General features: G+C 48.8%; 1 protein-coding gene across 2 annotated transcripts in view; it reads left to right on the forward strand.

The window, feature by feature from the left end:
* The first annotated feature begins 8,996 nt into the window (after positions 1-8,996).
* Positions 8,997-20,266, forward strand: part of LOC110519415 (tropomodulin-3-like) — a 43,347-nt gene continuing 32,077 nt past the window's right edge. For both annotated transcript variants that reach the window (XM_036964536.1, XM_036964537.1), the window contains exon 1: positions 8,997-9,177. The gene's annotated coding sequence lies outside the window, so the exon portion shown is untranslated. The remainder of the gene's footprint in view (positions 9,178-20,266) is intronic.

The raw sequence follows: 20,266 nt of genomic DNA on the forward strand, positions 1-20,266 counted from the left end.
GACATCGCCCTCAAACGCAGCCCCAACACTTCACACAGGAGGAGCAGCAGATCAATAGACACCCCGCCCAGACCAGCAAGACACTCTGCGGGACCCCCCCCCCCCCACCCCCTCCCACGCCGGGAGGACCTACATCTGACCTATGCCCCTCCTGACCACCCCATACACTCCACCCCCGCAAAGAGGGCCTCAACATGAAAGTCACACATATGTCCAGGTAGTGAGCGGGCAAACAGGCCCATCCCCCACTCTTACACTCGCCCAAGCCAATGGCATGTACCAGATGCTCAGCAGGCTCTGCTCACACTTACTGGCCTGAGGCCAAACCACACAACTAACAATATTGGACACTTTATGGAATACAAAGAATTCAGTATCTCATCCTGGAATATCCAAGGCTTGAGGTCATCTACCTTTGGCCTAAAGAGCAGGAATCTGGACTTCATCAAAGAAATTGGAAATAGAGACATTGTCATCCTACATGACAATATGGTATAGAGGAGATGGACACACTGGTTGCCCTCTAGGTTACAGAGAGCTGGTAGTCCCATCCACCAAACTACCAGGTGTGAAACAGGGAAGGGACTCAGGGGGTATGCTCATTTGGTATAGAGCAGACCTAACTCACTCTATTAAATGAATCAAAACAGGAACATTTTACATTTGGCTAGAAATTCAAAAGGAAATGATGTCCTCCTGTGTGCTACCTATATCCCCACACTTTAATGGAGACAGCTTCTCCATCCTGGAGGGGGAACTCAATCATTTCCAGGCCCAGGGACATGTACTAGTCTGTGGCGACCTAAATGCCAGAACCGGACAAGAACCTGACACCCTCAACACACAGGGGGACAAACACATGCCTGCAGGTGACAGCATTCCCTCCCCCATACGTCCCCCTAGGCACAACTACAACAACCTAACCAACAAAAACGGGTCACAACTCCTGCAGCTCTGTCGCACGCTGGGTATGTACATAGTCAACGGTAGGCTTCGAGGGGACTCCTATGGTAGGTACACCTGTAGCTCATCTCTTGGCAGTAGTACTGTAGACTACTTTATCACTGACCTCAACCCAGAGTCTCTCAGAGCGTTCACAGTCAGCCCACTGACACCCCTATCAGACCACAGCAAAATCACAGTCTACTTAAACAGAGCAATAATCATTCATGAGGCATCAAAGCCAAAGGAACTAAGTAACATTAAGAAATGCTATAGATGGAAGGAATGTAGTGTGGAAACCCACCAAAAAACAATTAGGCAACAACAAATTCAATCCCTTGTAGACAATTTCCTGAGTAAAATGTTTCACTGTAATAGTAAAGCTGTAAACTTGGCAGTAAAAAATCTTAACAGTATATTTTACCTCTCAGCTTCAATATCAAATCTAAAAATCTCAAATAGAAAACCGAAGAAAATTAACAATAATGACAAATGGTTTGATGAAGAATGCAAAAATCTAAGAAAGAAATGGAGAAACCTGTCCAACCAAAAACATAGAGACCCAGAAAACCTGAGTCTACGCCTTCACTATGGTGAATCACTAAAACAGTACAGAAATACACTATGGAAAAAGAAGGAACAGCTCATCAGAAATCCCTCTAACCACTTCTGGGAAAATTAGAAAACACTAAACAGACAACAACACAAAGAATTATCTATCCAAAACGGAGATGTATGGATAAACCACTTCTCCAATCTGTTTTGCTCTATAACAAAGAATAAAGAGCAAAAACATATACATGATCAAATACAGATCTTACAATCAACTATTAAAAGACTACCAGAACCCACTGGATTCTCCAATTACATGGAATGAACTACAGGATAAAACACAAACCCTCCAACCCAAAAAGGCTTGTGGTGTTGATGGTATCCTCAATGGAATGATAAAATATACAGACAACAAATTCCAATTGGCTATACTAAAACTCTTTAACATCATCCTTAGCTCTGGCATCTTCCCCAATATTTGGAACCAAGGACTGATCACCCCAATCCACAAAAGTAGAGAAAATTTGACCCCAATAACTACCGTGGGATATGCATCAACAGCAACCTTAGGAAAACCTTAGCAAAAAACTCACACACATTTCTTTCCACAGGGCCGTGGGGTGAGACAGGGATGCAGCTTAAGCCCCACCCTCTTCAACATACAGTATATACCAACGAATTGGCGAGGGCACTAGAACAGTCTGCAGCACCTGGCCTCACCCTACTAGAATCTGAAGTCAAATGTCTACTGTTTGCTGATGATCTGGTGCTTCTGTCACCAACCAAGGAGGGCCTACAGCAGCACCTAGATCTTCTGCACAGATTCTGTCAGACCTGGGCCCTGACAGTAAATCTCAGTAAGACCAAAATAATGGTGTTCCAAAAAAGTTCCAGTCGCCAGGACCACAAATACAAATTCCATCTAGACACCGTTGCCGTAGAGCACAAAAAACTATACATACCTCGGCCCAAACATCAGCGCCACAGGTAACTTCCACAAAGCTGTGAACAATCTGAGAGACAAGGCAATAAGGGCATTCTATGCCATCAAAAGGAACATACATTTCAACATACCAAATAGGATCTGGCTAAAATACTTGAATCAGTTATAGAACCCATTGCCCTTTATGGTTGTGAGGTCTGGGGTCCGCTCACCAACCAAGAATTCACAAAATGGGACCAACACCAAATTGAGACTGCATGCAGAATTCTGTAAAAATATCCTCTGTGTACAACGTAAAACACCAAATAATGCATGCAGAGCAGAATTAGGCCGATACCCGCTCATGATCAAAATCCAGAAAAGAGATGTTAAATTCTACAACCACCTAAAGGAAGTGATTCCCAAACCTTCCATAACAAAGCCAACACCTACAGAGAGATGAACCTGGAGAAGAGTCCCCTAATCAAACAGACCCCACAGAGCCCCAGGACAGCAACACAATTAGACCCAACCAAATCATGAGAAAACAAAAGATAACTACTTGACACATTGGAAAGAATAAACAAAAAAACAGAGCAAACTAGAATGATATTTGGCCCTAAACAGAGAGTACACAGTGGCAGAATACCTGATCACTGTGACTGACTCAAACTTAAGGAAAGCCATGTCTATGTACAGACTCAGTGAGCATAGCCTTGCTATTGAGAAAGGCCGCCGTAGGCAGACATGGCTCTCAAGAGAAGACAGGCTATGTGCTCACTGCCCACAAAATGAGGTGGACACTGAGCTAAACTTTCTAACCTCCTGTCCAATGTATGACCATATTAGAGACACATATTTCCCTCAAATTACACAGACCCACAAAAAATGTGAAAACAAATCCAATTTTGATGATCTCCCATATCTACTGGGTGAAATTCCACAGTGTGCATCACAGCAGCAAGATTTGTGACCTGTTGCCACGAGAAAAGGGCAACCAGTGAAAAACAAACACCATTGTAAATACAACCCATATTTATGCTTCTTTGTACATACACTGTATATATACGTAATATGACATTTGTAATGTCTTTATTGTTTTGAAACTTCTGTATGTGTAATGTTTACTGTTCATTTCTATTGTTTACTTCACTTTTTTATATCTACCTCACTTGCTTTGTCAATGTTAACACGTTTCCCATGCCAATAAAGCCCCTTTAATTGAATTGAATTGAGAGAGAGATAGAGAGAGAGAGAGAGAGAGAGAGAAAGAGAAAGAGACAGAGCGCACCAGGCCTGGCTTGGTGTGCTGTGCTGGCATGCCATTGACGAACCACAGGGTGCTCCTCTCCTCTCTGCTTGGCATGGGAACACAACAGACTCCTACCAAGTCTTGGAGACAGTACTACTACAATACTACAGTACTGCCTCTCATAAACACTACAAAGACCCATTCAGACCCACAGCACTGGCACTGAGAAACTATTGGAAGCCTACGTCCCAAATGGCACACTATTCCCTATACAGTAGTGCACTACTTTTGACCAGAGCCCTATTCCCTATACTGTATGTAGTGCACTACTTTTGACCAGAGCCCTATTCCCTATACAGTAGTGCACTACTTTTGACCAGAGCCCTATTCCCTATACAGTAGTGCACTACTTTTGACCAGAGCCCTATTCCCTATACAGTAGTGCACTACTTTTGACCAGAGCCCTATTCCCTATACAGTAGTGCACTACTTTTGACCAGAGCCCTATTCCCTATACAGTAGTGCACTACTTTTGACCAGAGCCCTATTCCCTATACTGTATGTAGTGCACTACTTTTGACCAGAGCCCTATTCCCTATACTGTAGTGCACTACCTTTGACCAGAGCCCTATTCCCTATACAGTAGTGCACTACTTTTGACCAGAGCCCTATTCCCTATACTGTAGTGCACTACCTTTGACCAGAGCCCTATTCCCTATACAGTAGTGCACTACTTTTGACCAGAGCCCTATTCCCTATACAGTAGTGCACTACCTTTGACCAGAGCCCTATTCCCTATACAGTAGTGCACTACTTTTGACCAGAGCCCTATTCCCTATACAGTAGTGCACTACTTTTGACCAGAGCCCTATTCCCTATACAGTAGTGCACTACTTTTGACCAGAGCCCTATTCCCTATACAGTAGTGCACTACTTTTGACCAGAGCCCTATTCCCTATACAGTAGTGCACTACTTTTGACCAGAGCCCTATTCCCTATACAGTAGTGCACTACTTTTGACCAGAGCCCTATTCCCTATACAGTAGTGCACTACTTTTGACCAGAGCCCTATTCCCTATACAGTAGTGCACTACTTTTGACCAGAGCCCTATTCCCTATACTGTAGTGCACTACCTTTGACCAGAGCCCTATTCCCTATACAGTAGTGCACTACTTTTGACCAGAGCCCTATTCCCTATACAGTAGTGCACTACTTTTGACCAGAGCCCTATTCCCTATACAGTAGTGCACTACTTTTGACCAGAGCCCTATTCCCTATACAGTAGTGCACTACTTTTGACCAGAGCCCTATTCCCTATACAGTAGTGCACTACTTTTGACCAGAGCCCTATTCCCTATACTGTAGTGCACTACTTTTGACCAGAGCCCTATTCCCTATACAGTAGTGCACTACTTTTGACCAGAGCCCTATTCCCTATACAGTAGTGCACTACTTTTGACCAGAGCCCTATTCCCTATACAGTAGTGCACTACTTTTGACCAGAGCCCTATTCCCTATACAGTAGTGCACTACTTTTGACCAGGAGCTATTTGTGATGCAGATGTACGGTACGTAGATGAATCCCTATCTGCTCTGTTAGGTGACATCATCCTCTCTCCTCAGGAGGTGTGGTTAGAGTCTCTCTCCTCAGGAGGTGTGGTTAGAGTCTCTCTCCTCATGAGATGTGGTTAGAGTCTCTCTCCTCAGGAGGTGTGGTTAGAGTCTCTCCTCAGGAGGTGTGGTTAGAGTCTCTCTCCTCAGGAGGTGTGGTTAGAGTCTCTCCTCAGGAGGTGTGGTTAGAGTCTCTCTCCTCAGGAGATGTGGTTAGAGTCTCTCTCCTCAGGAGGTGTGGTTTGTCTTCATGATAAATGTGGTTAGAGTCTCTCTCCTCAGGAGGTGTGGTTAGAGTCTCTCTCCTCAGGAGGTGTGGTTAGAGTCTCTCTCCTCAGGAGATGTGGTTAGAGTCTCTCCTCAGGAGGTGTGGTTAGAGTCTCTCTCCTCAGGAGGTGTGGTTAGAGTCTCTCCTCAGGAGGTGTGGTTAGAGTCTCTCTCCTCAGGAGATGTGGTTTGTCTTCATGATAAATGTGGTTAGAGTCTCTCTCCTCAGGAGATGTGGTTTGTCTTCATGATAAATGTGGTTAGAGTCTCTCTCAGGAGATGTGGTTTGTCTTCATGTCTTAGAGTCTCTCTCCTCAGGAGATGTGGTTTGTCTTCATGATAAATGTGGTTAGAGTCTCTCTCCTCAGGAGATGTGGTTAGAGTCTCTCTCCTCAGGAGATGTGGTTAGAGTCTCTCTCCTCAGGAGATGTGGTTTGATCTTCATGATAAATGTGGTTAGAGTCTCTCTCAGGAGATGTGGTTTGTCTTCATGATAAATGTGGTTAGAGTCTCTCTCCTCAGGAGATGTGGTTTGTCTTCATGATAAATGTGGTTAGAGTCTCTCTCCTCAGGAGATGTGGTTTGTCTTCATGATAAATGTGGTTAGAGTCTCTCTCCTCAGGAGATGTGGTTTGTCTTCATGATAAATGTGGTTAGAGTCTCTCTCCTCAGGAGATGTGGTTTGATCTGCATGATAAATGGGGTTAGAGTCTCTCTCCTCAGGAGATGTGGTTTGATCTTCATCACACCACGCGTACTGGAAGTGGTATGTAAAAGGTGACCCAATCCTATGCCCACTTTAATGTTACTGCCTCAGGGTGTGTATTATAGAGCATCTATTCTGGAAGGTGTCAGCAGGACAAAGTTAGAGGCACAGAGATTGTATTAAATAACTCATTTAGTCATAGAACATCATTCTGTGGTTGGAGGAGCCGGTTCTCAGTACCGACCGTACAGACCGCTATGAAGCATCCCTGTTACAGGGACATAGAGGAGAACTGACCATGGTTTGGTTTGAATGACAGCTGGTGATTGTAGAGTCGGTAGCCCTACTGTTAACACAGTCAGTCAGTCTGTTGGTCTACAGTAACACAGTCAGTCTGTCTGTAGATCTACAGTAACACAGTCAGTCTGTCTGTAGGTCTACAGTAACACAGTCAGCCTGTCTGTTGGCCAACAGTAACACAGTCAGTCAGTCTGTTGGTCAACAGTAACACAGTCAGTCAGTCTGTAGATCTACAGTAACACAGTCAGTCTGTAGATCCACAGTAACACAGTCAGTCAGTCTGTAGATCTACTGTAACACAGTCAGTAGTCTGTAGATCTACAGTAACACAGTCAGTCAGTCTGTAGATCTACAGTAACACAGTCAGTCTGTCTGTAAATCTACAGTAACACAGTCAGTCAGTCTGTAAATCTACAGTAACACAGTCATTCAGTCTGTAGATCTACAGTAACACAGTCAGTCAGTCTGTAGATCTACAGTAACAGTATGTCTGTACTGTAATGCTAACTGTCATAGTGTATGTCATGATAAAGTCCCCATCAGTCAGATCACTAAGAGGATGAGGTTCACTCTGCAGGGCCAGATGGCTCTCAGGAGGGAGTGGAAATGGACAAGATGTTATGACACCATCACACACACGCACGCGCACACACCAGTGGAGGCTGCTGAGGGGAGGACGGCTCATAATAATGTCTGGAACGGAGCGAATGGAATGGCATCAAACACCTGGAAACCATGGAAACAATGTGTTTGATGTATTTGACACCATTCCATCGTATTCCTCTCCAGACATTATCAGGAGCCTGTCCTCCCCAATTAAGGTGCCATCAACCTCCTGTGGTTGACACACACGCACCAACACAAGCACACTCGCGCACACACACTCGCGCACACACACACACACACACACACTCACACACAAACACACAGAGACGGGTGTGCGCACAATCAGACGCACATACGCTCACACAAATTCACACCCAGTATGCAAACACACACACACACACAATAATAATACATATAGTATATGACTATGTAAAGGGGGGGGGGGGGGGGGGAACAATGGATTTCTGTATTTCCAGCTGTAAATGTAACCTCTAACCTCCAGTCAGTCAGTCAGCTTTAGTGTTTTTGTCACCAAGCATCTGCAACTTCCGAGACCAGTTCTATTGCCAGAACAGTCTACTGTTACAGGGCTGAGAGAGAGAGAGAGAGAGAGAGAGAGAGAGAGAGAGAGAGAGACAGAGGGAGAGAGAGAGAGAGAGAGAGAGACAGAGGGAGAGAGAGAGAGAGAGAGAGAGACGGAGAGAGAGAGAGAGAGACAGAGAGAGCGAGACACAGAGAGAGAGAGAGAGAGAGACAGAGACAGAGGGAGAGAGAGAGAGAGAGAGAGAGAGAGAGAGAGAGAGAGAGAGAGAGAGAGAGAGAGAGAGAGAGAGAGACAGAGAGAGAGAGAGAGAGAGACAGAGAGAGACAGAGACAGAGACAGAGACAGAGACAGAGACAGAGACAGAGACAGAGACAGAGACAGAGACAGAGAGAGAGAGAGAGAGAGAGAGACCACTCTAAAGTCTAAACAGCCAACAGTCACAAGGTATCAATGGATGCATCGGTAGGTACAATCACATAGTTGTACACTTACATGACTGTTCTCTATACAGATGTTGAACATGGAAATCAGAAGCCCTGAAAACTGATCTGGGATTGTGTTGTACTGTTTCATTTCACCTTGTAAAGTCCCATTGAGCTGAATATCTCTTTTACAAGAGAGCCCTGCATTCAGACAATTTATAAACACAACATCACGCAAATATACAAGATTACAGAATACAGTCAAGTCAAGACAAGAGAAACAATCACATTCTTCAGCAAAGAGGTTCCTGATCAACAGTGTGAACAGTCCAAGAGGCACTAGTAGATTTAGTCGTTCCATACATGGGGTGCAAAAGAAACCAAAAGATGATTTACCCAAATCTGTGTAGACTGAAGGAATCTCCAGTTAGCCATCCCTGAGACCGGGTTTCGTCATTCCTACATCTAAAGTGTATTAATGATGTTAGGTATGGCAGAAGTTTATGTAAGAGAGCTTTAGAAATACAAAGAGAGTAATGAATCGATCTACGTGACTTCAAGGATCAGCTTACTCTCCCCAAATCCTTACCATAACCACGTAGGAGAGACACAACAGACCTTAGATCAGTGTTTTCTAGGGCAACTTCATACCTTACTCTTCTTATCATTACCTCAGTGCTTACCGCTTGTCCTACATACCTTTGCGTGCGTCCTACATTGAAACCGCTGCTGATTGGTCCTTTGCTTATCAGAGGTGGGCTGACTCGTAGAAATGGAGAAAGCTCATTGGTCAGTGGTAGATCTCCTCTCCGTCTATTGGCTGAGTCGGCTTTCAGAGCTTAGAGACCCAGCCGTACATTGGGTACTGTGTGCAGTGTCTCTCTTCCTGTGTTACCGCCCTTGGGGTGAGAAAGAAAGTGAGTAGCAGTGAAGCCTTCGTATTCATTGGAGCAGTACAGTAAGTAACTAGCTACTGTCATTTGATAGCTTGCGCCTTCTGGAGTGAACTGAAGACGTGTGGATTTGAATTTGCCCAGTCGCTGTAGATTCAGGTGAGCATCCATCGAGGTTACACATTTGTGAATCGTTTTGCCCGCTATCTAACGTTAGATACAGCAATCGTGTGGCCATTTCACTATTTCGCTAGCCAGTTAGCTATCTGGCTATGCTACGTTAGCTGACGTTTCGTGCTTCTCGGTCTGCCAGTGAGAGATACAAGCTTGGTGTTTGTGGTGACAGATTTGGTCCGATGCGATGATCCGATGCGGATAAATCTGTGACTGATAGCTGTAGTTAGCCAGCTAGTTATGGGATGATGTTGGACTGTGTAGGCAGTTCAGGGACGTATTCGTTACGGAAACTGTTTACCGTTTAACAGAACAAGACGGGAGTTTCTATTCGTTCGATTTGCTTCCGTTTAGGAAACGATTTGCAACAGAATGGGCGTAATGAATACGCCCTAGTTTACGTTCTTGCTCTCTCCTCTTATCTCCTGTGTCTTTGGTAATAACTTTGTCACCATTGCCCTCTTAGCTCTGTTCCTCATCTCTAGTTAGCTAATCAGCTAAGTTAGTTACCTAGTTATATTATCAGACAGACAGACAGTTAGTTACCTAGTTATATTATCTGTGATCCACGAGCTTTACAGACAAATCATCATTTATTTGGTCGAAATAGTCCGTAGCTACTGAATCAGAATGATAAAGAAAACTGGTGAACTAAATAAATCTTGTTATTATACTAGCTAGATAGTAGGTAAATTAATTCACACTAACGTTACAGCTTGTATGTTTTAGGGCATTGCCAAGTTAGTATTTGTTGTTGTTGATCAGGGTCCTACAGCATCGCTAGAGGACCTGTGGACCCCAGTACGCCACCTCCCTGTCGCAACAGGGCCGCGCCTGTCTGTCAAATCACATTTATAGACTGTCGTTGTCAGAACAACAAACCAATCCGTTTTGAAATTCACTCAGCTAGCTAGCTGCCCATCTTAACTATAAGGTTTTACAGAGGTGACTCAGTTAAACGTGGGTCTTGCTCAACTCAAATCGGCATGGTTGTCATGCATTTCAGACTGTTTACCGTGTGTGTGTGTGTGTGTGTGAGAGAGAGAGAAAGAAAAATAGCAAATGTGATGTGTGTGTGTGTGTGTGTGTGTGTGCGCGGGCACTTCCATTGTTAGTAGCAGCAGAAACAATGCCTCCTGTGATACACCCCTGGTTCAGCAGCCCTCCACAAAAGGTGCTTATTTAGTGGCTTCAAATCCTTATCTGCCACCTGAAAGACTGCATCCCTTATGTGGTCACAACACGGCTTTGTTCTGAATGCAGGGTGTGGCCCAAGCCGTCGAGGAAAGCCTTTATAAGGAAACGTGTGAGTTAGCCCAGGTGTGAAGTTGATCACAGGCACAGATCTACAATCAGCATGTCCCCTCCAGACCCTAAGCTTTACCGTTAAAGAGAAAAACACTAACTTCTGTCACTCCACCCAGTCCTGGGGGACGGTTCTGTCACTCCGCACAGTCCTGGGGGACGGTTCTGTCACTCCGCACAGTCCTGGGGGACGGTTCTGTCACGCCGCCCAGTCCTGGGGGACGGTTCTGTCACGCCGCCCAGTCCTGGGGGACGGTTCTGTCACTCCGCCCAGTCCTGGGGGACGGTTCTGTCACTCCGCCCAGTCCTGGGGGACGGTTCTGTCACGCCGCCCAGTCCTGGGGGACGGTTCTGTCACTCCGCACAGTCCTGGGGGACGGTTCTGTCACTCCGCCCAGTCCTGGGGGACGGTTCTGTCACTCCGCCCAGTCCTGGGGGACGGTTCTGTCACTCCGCCCAGTCCTGGGGGACGGTTCTGTCACTCCGCCCAGTCCTGGGGGACGGTTCTGTCACGCCGCCCAGTCCTGGGGGACGGTTCTGTCACTCCGCACAGTCCTGGGGGACGGTTCTGTCACTCCGCCCAGTCCTGGGGGACGGTTCTGTCACTCCGCCCAGTCCTGGGGGACGGTTCTGTCACTCCGCCCAGTCCTGGGGGACGGTTCTGTCACTCCGCCCAGTCCTGGGGGACGGTTCTGTCACTCCGCCCAGTCCTGGGGGACGGTTCTGTCACTCCGCCCAGTCCTGGGGGACGGTTCTGTCACTCCGCCCAGTCCTGGGGGACGGTTCTGTCACTCCGCCCAGTCCTGGGGGACGGTTCTGTCACTCCGCCCAGTCCTGGGGGACGGTTCTGTCACTCCGCCCAGTCCTGGGGGACGGTTCTGTCACTCCGCCCAGTCCTGGGGGACGGTTCTGTCACTCCGCCCAGTCCTGGGGGAAGGTTCTGTCACTCCGCCCAGTCCTGGGGGAAGGTTCTGTCACTCCGCCCAGTCCTGGGGGACGGTTCTGTCACTCCGCCCAGTCCTGGGGGACGGTTCTGTCACTCCGCCCAGTCCTGGGGGAAGGTTCTGTCACTCCGCCCAGTCCTGGGGGACGGTTCTGTCACTCCGCCCAGTCCTGGGGGACGGTTCTGTCACTCCGCCCAGTCCTGGGGGACGGTTCTGTCACTCTGCCCAGTCCTGGGGGACAGTAGTTCTGTCTGCAGTATAAAGACAGAGGTCATAGTGCCGTTCACTTGAGAGAGAGAGATGCCTTTTAGCAGACTTTCATCCAAGCGAGGAAAAGTGAGGGCAGTGTGTCTGCCTGCCTGCCTGCCTGCCTGCCTGCCTGCCTGCCTGCCTGTCTGCCTGCCTGTCTGCCTGCCTGTCTGCCTGCCTGCCTGCCTGTCTGTCTGCCTGTCTGTCTGCCTGTCTGCCTGCCTGCCTGCCTGCCTGCCTGTCTGTCTGTCTGCCTGCCTGCCTGTCTGCCTGTTTGTCTGTCTCCTACACGACAACAACAAATGCGTTAGCCACAGCTGATCCAGAGCAGGTTAACAGGCTCAGAGATGCCAACTCAGCATGTTGTATGTGTGTGAATATCAGCCTGTTAGCAGGATAATCAGGTCTGATACTGCTCAGCCGGTTCTACTTCTGTCCGCTCCAACAGAGGGAGAAATCAGCCTGTTGCATGATGCTCATACTTCTACCATTAGAGTTGGGAAGGTGTAATTATTTAAACGGTTATTACACCAGATAGTGTTTGTGGGGGGAATTCTCTGCCATGTTGTTTCTGTTTGCCGCTGAGCAGAGGTTGGAGAGGACACTAACTTCTGTCACGCTGCCCAGTCCTGGGGGACGGTTCTGTCATGCTGCCCAGTCCTGGGGGACGGTTCTGTCACGCTGCCCAGTCCTGGGGGACACTTCTGTCACGCTGCCCAGTCCTGGGGGACGGTTATGTCACGCTGCCCAGTCCTGGGGGACACTTCTGTCATGCTACCCAGTCCTGGGGGACACTTCTGTCATGCTGCCCAGTCCTGGGGGACACTTCTGTCACGCGTCTTGACTTCAACCCTCAAAGGTGCCTGTGTGTGTAGAGCCTGCAGACTGTGGGTAGTGAGGGGATAGTGTGTAGAGCCTGCAGACTGTGGGTAGTGAGGGGATAGTGTGTAGAGTCTGCAGACTGTGGGTAGTGAGGGGATAGTGTGTAGAGCCTGCAGACTGTGGGTAGTGAGGGGATAGTGTGTAGAGTCTGCAGACTGTGGGTATTGAGGGGATAGTGTGTAGAGCCTGCAGACTTGGGGTAGTGAAGGGATAGTGTGTAGAGCCTGCAGACTGTGGGTAGTGAGGGGATAGTGTGTAGAGCCTACAGACTGTGGGTAGTGAGGGGATAGTGTGTAGAGCCTACAGACTGTGGGTAGTGAGGGGATAGTGTATAGAGCCTACAGACTGTGGGTAGTGAGGGGATAGTGTGTAGAGCCTGCAGACTGTGGGTAGTGTGGGGATAGTGTGTAGAGCCTGCAGACTGTGGGTAGTGAGGGGATAGTGTGTAGAGCCTGCAGACTGTGGGTAGTGAGGGGATAGTGTGTAGAGCCTGCAGACTGTGGGTAGTGTGGGGATAGTGTGTAGAGCCTGCAGACTGGGGGTAGTAAGGGGATAGTGTGTAGAGCCTGCAGACTGGGGGTAGTGAGGGGATAGTGTGTAGAGCCTGCAGACTGTGGGTAGTGAGGGGATAGTGTGTAGAGCCTGCAGACTGGGGGTAGTGAGGGGATAGTGTGTAGAGCCTGCAGACTGGGGGTAGTGAGGGGATAGTGTGTAGAGCCTGCAGACTGGGTAGTGAGGGGATAGTGTGTAGAGCCTGCAGACTGTGGGTAGTGAGGGGATAGTGTGTAGAGCCTACAGACTGTGGGTAGTGCGGGGATAGTGTGTAGAGCCTGCAGACTGGGGGTAGTGAGGGGATAGTGTGTAGAGCCTGCAGACTGGGGGTAGTGAGGGGATAGAGGGAGACGTAGGAGAGTGAGAGGCAGACAGACGAGGAGGGGTAGAGGGAGACGTAGGAGAGTGAGAGGCAGACAGACGAGGAGGGGTAGAGGGAGACGTAGGAGAGTGAGAGGCAGACAGACGAGGAGGGGTAGAGGGAGACGTAGGAGAGTGAGAGGCAGACAGACGAGGAGGGGTAGAGGGAGACGTAGGAGAGAGAGGCAGACAGACGAGGAGGGATAGAGGGAGACGTAGGAGAGAGGCAGACAGACGAGGAGGGAGACATAGGAGAGAGAGAGAGAGACGAGGAGGGGTAGAGGGAGACGTAGGAGAGAGAGGGAGACAGACGAGGAGGGGTAGAGGGAGATGTAGGAGAGAGAGAGAGGCAGACAGGGCAAGTTGCAGCTTTTTTAAAGTACCACTTTGTACCTCCTCCAACCCCACCTCCCTCAATCCACGTTTCATTTCATGTTTGTTGTTTTACCACCGCAGTGACGTCCCTGTCAGCATCTCATCCTTCCATTCCTCCCTCTTTACCTCACTCTCTCTCTCTTCCTCCTTGCCTCTCACCTCTGCTCCATCTGTTTTTCATCAGGCTCTGCCTTTCCCCAGCCACTCTAGAAGGGAGTGTCCCACACCAGCAGAGCAGAGAGGAGAACAGAGAAGAGAGCAGGACGGAGGAGGGTGTCCCACACCAGCAGAGCAGAGAGGAGAACAGAGAAGAGAGCAGGATGGAGGAGGGAGGGAAAGAAGAGAACAGAGAAGAGAGCAGGATGGAGGGAGGGATTGGAGGAGAGATATGAGGGGACATGGGAGAGATGAGGAGGAGAGATATGAGGGGATATGGGAGAGATGAGGAGGAGAGATATGGGGGGGATATGGGAGAGATGATATGGAGAGAGATGGGAGAGATGATAAGGAGAGATATGAGGGGATATGGGAGAGATGTGAGGGGATATGGGAGAGATGATAAGGAGAGGTATGGGAGAGATGAGGAGGAGAGATATGAGGGGATATGGGAGAGATGAGGAGGAGAGATATGAGGGGATATGGGAGAGATGATATGGAGAGAGATGGGAGAGATGATAAGGAGAGATATGAGGGGATATGGGAGAGATATGAGGGGATATGGGAGAGATGATAAGGAGAGATATGAGGGGATATGGGAGAGCTGATAAGGAGATATATGGGAGAGATGATAAGGAGAGATATGGGAGAGATGAGGAGAGATATGAGGGGATATGGGAGAGATGATAAGGATATATATGAGGGGATATGGGAGAGATGAGGAGGAGAGATATGAGGGGATATGGGAGAGATGAGGAGGAGAGATATGAGGGAATATAGGAGAGATATGAGGGGATATGGGAGAGATGATGAGGAGAGAAACTAACCTCTCATATATCACCCCTAGGATAGTAAAGGAGAGATATGAGAGGTTAGTTTATCACCCCTAGGATAGTAAAGGAGAGATGAGGAGGAGAGATATGAGAGGTTAGTTTATCACCCCTAGGATAGTAAAGGAGAGATATGATAGAGATGAGGAGGAGAGATATGGGAGAGATGATAGGGAGAGATGATAAGGAGAGATATGAGAGGTTAGTTTATCACCCCTCGGATAGTAAAGGTCGTTATCAAAAACACAATTTGTTGCAGACTGTTCAATTAGTCTGCTGGGGTCAAGAACCAGCTCTGCTAAAACCATTGACAACAACGTGCCGTTTCCAAGGAATTGTTAAATAAATGTTCCAACTATTTGGTTGTAATATCATCACGTCCTGAAGAGCACAGTCACAAGTACACATTTAGAGCTAGCTAAGCAAACGTGTCATTTAGCTAGCTAAGCAAACGTGTCATTTAGCTAGCTAAGCAAACGTGTCAGTTAGCTAGCTAAGCAAACGTGTCATTTAGCTAGCTTCATTAGAGATTAGGTGTTTGGAAAGAGCTGGACATCGGCAAGTTGTCGTCTTGGTTGTCAGTCGGACTACTGTCACCACCACCACTACTGTCACCACCACCATTGATATGACAAGCAAATCAAAGTGACACTCGATATAGTGACACTCGATATAGCCATCGAGTTGATCCCCTGACAGCTTGTCGTCGAGCCGTATCGACGTGATCTGTTGTTAGCTAGCGATCCAATTTGACGTGGTCCATCGGGCAGTCTGTCAGTGTAACAGTATAACTTTAGACCGTCCCCTCGCCCATACCCGAGCGCGAACCAGGGACCCTCTGCACACATCAACAACAGTCACCCACGAAGCATCGTTACCCATCGCTCCACAAAAGCCGCGGCCCTTGCAGAGCAAGGGGAACCACTACTTCAAGGTCTCAGAGCAAGTGACGTCACCGATTGGAAATGCTATTTAGCGCACAACACCGCTAACTAAGCGAGCCGTTTCACATCCGTTACATCAGCAGCGATGAAACACTCTGGAAAAACAACGTTGAAAAGGGGATACTGTTAGCTAATGTTGCTAGGTAGGCCGAGCTATGTCGCCCTGAGAAAAAAGTACATTAGTTCTACCTAACACGTAGTTTCTACCGGTAGCTGGCAAAGTAATCATTATGCGTCCTTCTGCTTGACATGTAGAGCCCACGGAGGGAGGGACACGTAGAGCCCACGGAGGATGGGACACGTAGAGCCCTCGGAGGGTGGGACACGTAGAGCCCGCGGAGGGTGGGACACGTAGAGCCCGCGGAGGGTGGGACACGTAGAGCCCGCGGAGGGTGGGACACGTAGAGCCCGCAGAGGGTGGGACACGTAGAGCCCGCGGAGGGTGGGACACGTAGAGCCCGCGGAGGGTGGGACACGTAGAGCCCGCGGAGGGTGGGACACGTAGAGCCCGCGGAGGGTGGGACACGTAGAGCCCGCGGAGGGTGGGACACGTAGAGCCCGCGGAGGGTGGGACACGTAGAGCCCGCGGAGGGTGGGACATGGTAGAGCCCGCGGAGGGTGGGACACGTAGAGCCCGCGGAGGGTGGGACATGGTAGAGCCCGCGGAGGGTGGGACATGGTAGAGCCCGCGGAGGGTGGGACATGGTAGAGCCCGCGGAGGGTGGGACATGGTAGAGCCCGCGGAGGGTGGGACATGGTAGAGCCCGCGGAGGGTGGGACATGGTAGAGCCCGCGGAGGGTGGGACATGGTAGAGCCCGCGGAGGGTGGGACATGGTAGAGCCCGCGGAGGGTGGGACATTGTAGAGTCCACGGAGGGTGGGACATGAACCTTAACCTCTCATACTTTTATTTTATATCACTCAAATATCCAATTAATGGTGGCCAGATACCCTTCACGTATCTGGAAATACATGATCAACTGATGTTTACTGATCATAAAACAGTCCCTTGCTGTATAACTCTGATGATAGAGATAAATGTGTAGTTGTGACTGTGCCCTTCAGGACGTGATGATATTACAACGGTCCCTTGAAAATGACACGCTGTTGTCAATAGTTTTAGTGGAGCTGATGGTCTCCTTGACCCCCCCAGCAGCCGAATGGAACCCTCTGCACTGCATTGTGATGTTTCATTGACAACGTCCTATAGGTGGAGGATGTTCGAAGTACAGAACTCTCTCTCTGTCCCTGGGGTTGTGTTGTAATGTAATAACCCATTCTCCATTTCCTGCTCAACTCTCAACTTTAACATTACTCAACATCTCTCTCTCTCTCTGTCTCTCTCTCTGTCTCTCTGTCTCTCTGTCTCTCTGTCTCTCTGTCTCTGTCTCTCTCTCTCTCTCTCTCTCTGTTGCTCTCTGTCGCTCTCTGTCTGTCTCTCTCTCTGTCTCTCTCTCTCTCTGTCTCTCTCTCTGTCTCTCTCTCTGTCTCTCTCTATGTCTCTCTCTCTCTGTCTCTCTCTCTCTCTCTCTCTCTCTGTCTCTCTGTCTCTCTCTCTCGCTGAAGGACTACTGTGTAGAGGTCGAATGATTATGATTTTCCAATGCCGATACTGATTATTGGAGGACCAAAAAAAGCCGATACCGATTAATCGGACAATTTATATATATATATATATATCTGTACTAATGACAATTACAACAATACTGAACTAACACTTATTTTAACTTAATATAATACATAAATAAAATCAATTTAGTCTCAAATAAATAATGAAAAAAGTTCAATTTGGTTTAAATAATGCAAAAACAAAGTGTTGGAGAAGAAAGTAAAAGTGCAATATGTGCCATGTAAGAAAGCTAACGTTTAAGTTCCTTTCTCAGAACATGAGAACATATGAAAGCTGGTGGTTCCTTTTAACATGAGTCTTCAATATTCCCAGGTAAGAAGTTTTAGGTTGTAGTTATTATAGGACTATTTCTCTCTATACCATTTCGATTTCATTAACCTTTGACTATTGGATGTTCTTATAGGCACTATAGTATTGCCAGCCCAATCTCGGGAGTTGATAGGCTTGAAGTCATAAACAGCGATGTGCTTGCGAAAAGCTGCTGGCAAACGGAGGAAAGTGCTGTTTGAATGAATGCTTACGAGCCTGCTGGTGCCTACTATCGCTCAGTCAGACTGCTCTATCAAATCATAGACTTAATTATAATATAATAACACACAGAAATACGAGCCTTCGGTCATTAATATGGTCAAATCTGGAAACTATCATTTCGAAAACAAGACGTTTATTCTTTCAGTGAAATCAGGAACCGTTCCATATTTTATCTAACGGGTGGCATCCATAAGTCTAAATATTGCTGTTACATTGCACAACCTTCAATGTTATGTCATAATTATGTAAAATTCTGGCAAATTAATTACGGTCTTTGTTAGGAGGAAATGGTCTTCACACAGTTCACAACGAGCCAGGCGGCCCAAACTGCTGTATATACCCGACTCTGCTGCGTATACCCTGACTCTGCTGCGTATACCCTGACTCTGCTGCGTATACCCTGACTCTGCTGCGTATACCCCGACTCTGCTGCGTATACCCCGACTCTGCTGCGTATACCCCGACTCTGCTGCATATACCCCGACTCTGCTGCATATACCCCGACTCTGCTGCATATACCCCGACTCTGCTGCATATACCCCGACTCTGCTGCATATACCCCGACTCTGCTGGACTCTGCTGCGTATACCCCGACTCTGCTGCGTATACCCCGACTCTGCTGCGTATACCCCGACTCTGCTGCGTATACCCCGACTCTGCTGGACTCTGCTGCGTATACCCCGACTCTGCTGCGTATACCCCGACTCTGCTGGACTCTGCTGCGTATATCCCGACTCTGCTGCGTATACACCGACTCTGCTGCGTATACCCCGACTCTGCTGCGTATACCCCGACTCTGCTGGACTCTGCTGCGTATACCCCGACTCTGCTGCGTATACCCCGACTCTGCTGCGTATACCCCGACTCTGCTGGACTCTGCTGCGTATACCCCGACTCTGCTGCGTATACCCCGACTCTGCTGCGTATACCCCGACTCTGCTGCATATACCCCGACTCTGCTGCGTATACCCCGACTCTGCTGCGTATACCCCGACTCTGCTGGACTCTGCTGCGTATACCCCGACTCTGCTGCGTATACCCCGACTCTGCTGCATATACCCCGACTCTGCTGCATATACCCCGACTCTGCTGCGTATACCCCGACTCTGCTGCGTATACCCCGACTCTGCTGCGTATACCCCGACTCTGCTGCATATACCCCGACTCTGCTGCATATACCCCGACTCTGCTGCATATACCCCGACTCTGCTGGACTCTGCTGCGTATACCCCGACTCTGCTGGACTCTGCTGCGTATACCCCGACTCTGCTGGACTCTGCTGCATATACCCCGACTCTGCTGCATATACCCCGACTCTGCTGCATATACCCTGACTCTGCTGCATATACCCTGACTCTGCTGCATATACCCCGACCCTGCTGCGTATACCCCGACCCTGCTGCGTATACCCTGACTCTGCTGCGTATACCCTGACTCTGCTGCATATACCCCGACTCTGCTGCATATACCCCGACTCTGCTGCGTATACCCCGACTCTGCTGCGTATACCCCGACTCTGCTGCGTATACCCCGACTCTGCTGCATATACCCCGACTCTGCTGCATATACCCCGACTCTGCTGCATATACCCCGACTCTGCTGGACTCTGCTGCGTATACCCCGACTCTGCTGGACTCTGCTGCGTATACCCCGACTCTGCTGGACTCTGCTGCATATACCCCGACTCTGCTGCATATACCCCGACTCTGCTGCATATACCCCGACTCTGCTGCATATACCCCGACTCTGCTGGACTCTGCTGCGTATACCCCGACTCTGCTGGACTCTGCTGCATATACCCCGACTCTGCTGCATATACCCCGACTGCTGCATATACCCCGACTCTGCTGCATATACCCCGACTCTGCTGGACTCTGCTGCGTATACCCCGACTCTGCTGGACTCTGCTGCGTATACCCCGACTCTGCTGGACTCTGCTGCATATACCCCGACTCTGCTGCATATACCCCGACTCTGCTGGACTCTGCTGCGTATACCCCGACTCTGCTGCGTATACCCTGACTCTGCTGCATATACCCTGACTCTGCTGCATATACCCTGACTCTGCTGCATATACCCCGACTCTGCTGCGTATACCCCGACTCTGCTGCGTATACCCCGACTCTGCTGCGTATACCCCGACTCTGCTGCGTATACCCCGACTCTGCTGCGTATACCCCGACTCTGTTGCGTATACCCTGACTCTGCTACAGTTTCTCCTGACCTTGTGAAGTCCCTGTATATCTGGACAGTTTCTCCTGACCTTGTGAAGTCCCTGTATATCTGGACAGTTTCTCCTGACCTTGTGAAGTCCCT

This window comes from Oncorhynchus mykiss, chromosome 26, assembly GCF_013265735.2.
Source record: "Oncorhynchus mykiss isolate Arlee chromosome 26, USDA_OmykA_1.1, whole genome shotgun sequence".
Lineage (NCBI taxonomy): Eukaryota > Metazoa > Chordata > Actinopteri > Salmoniformes > Salmonidae > Oncorhynchus > Oncorhynchus mykiss.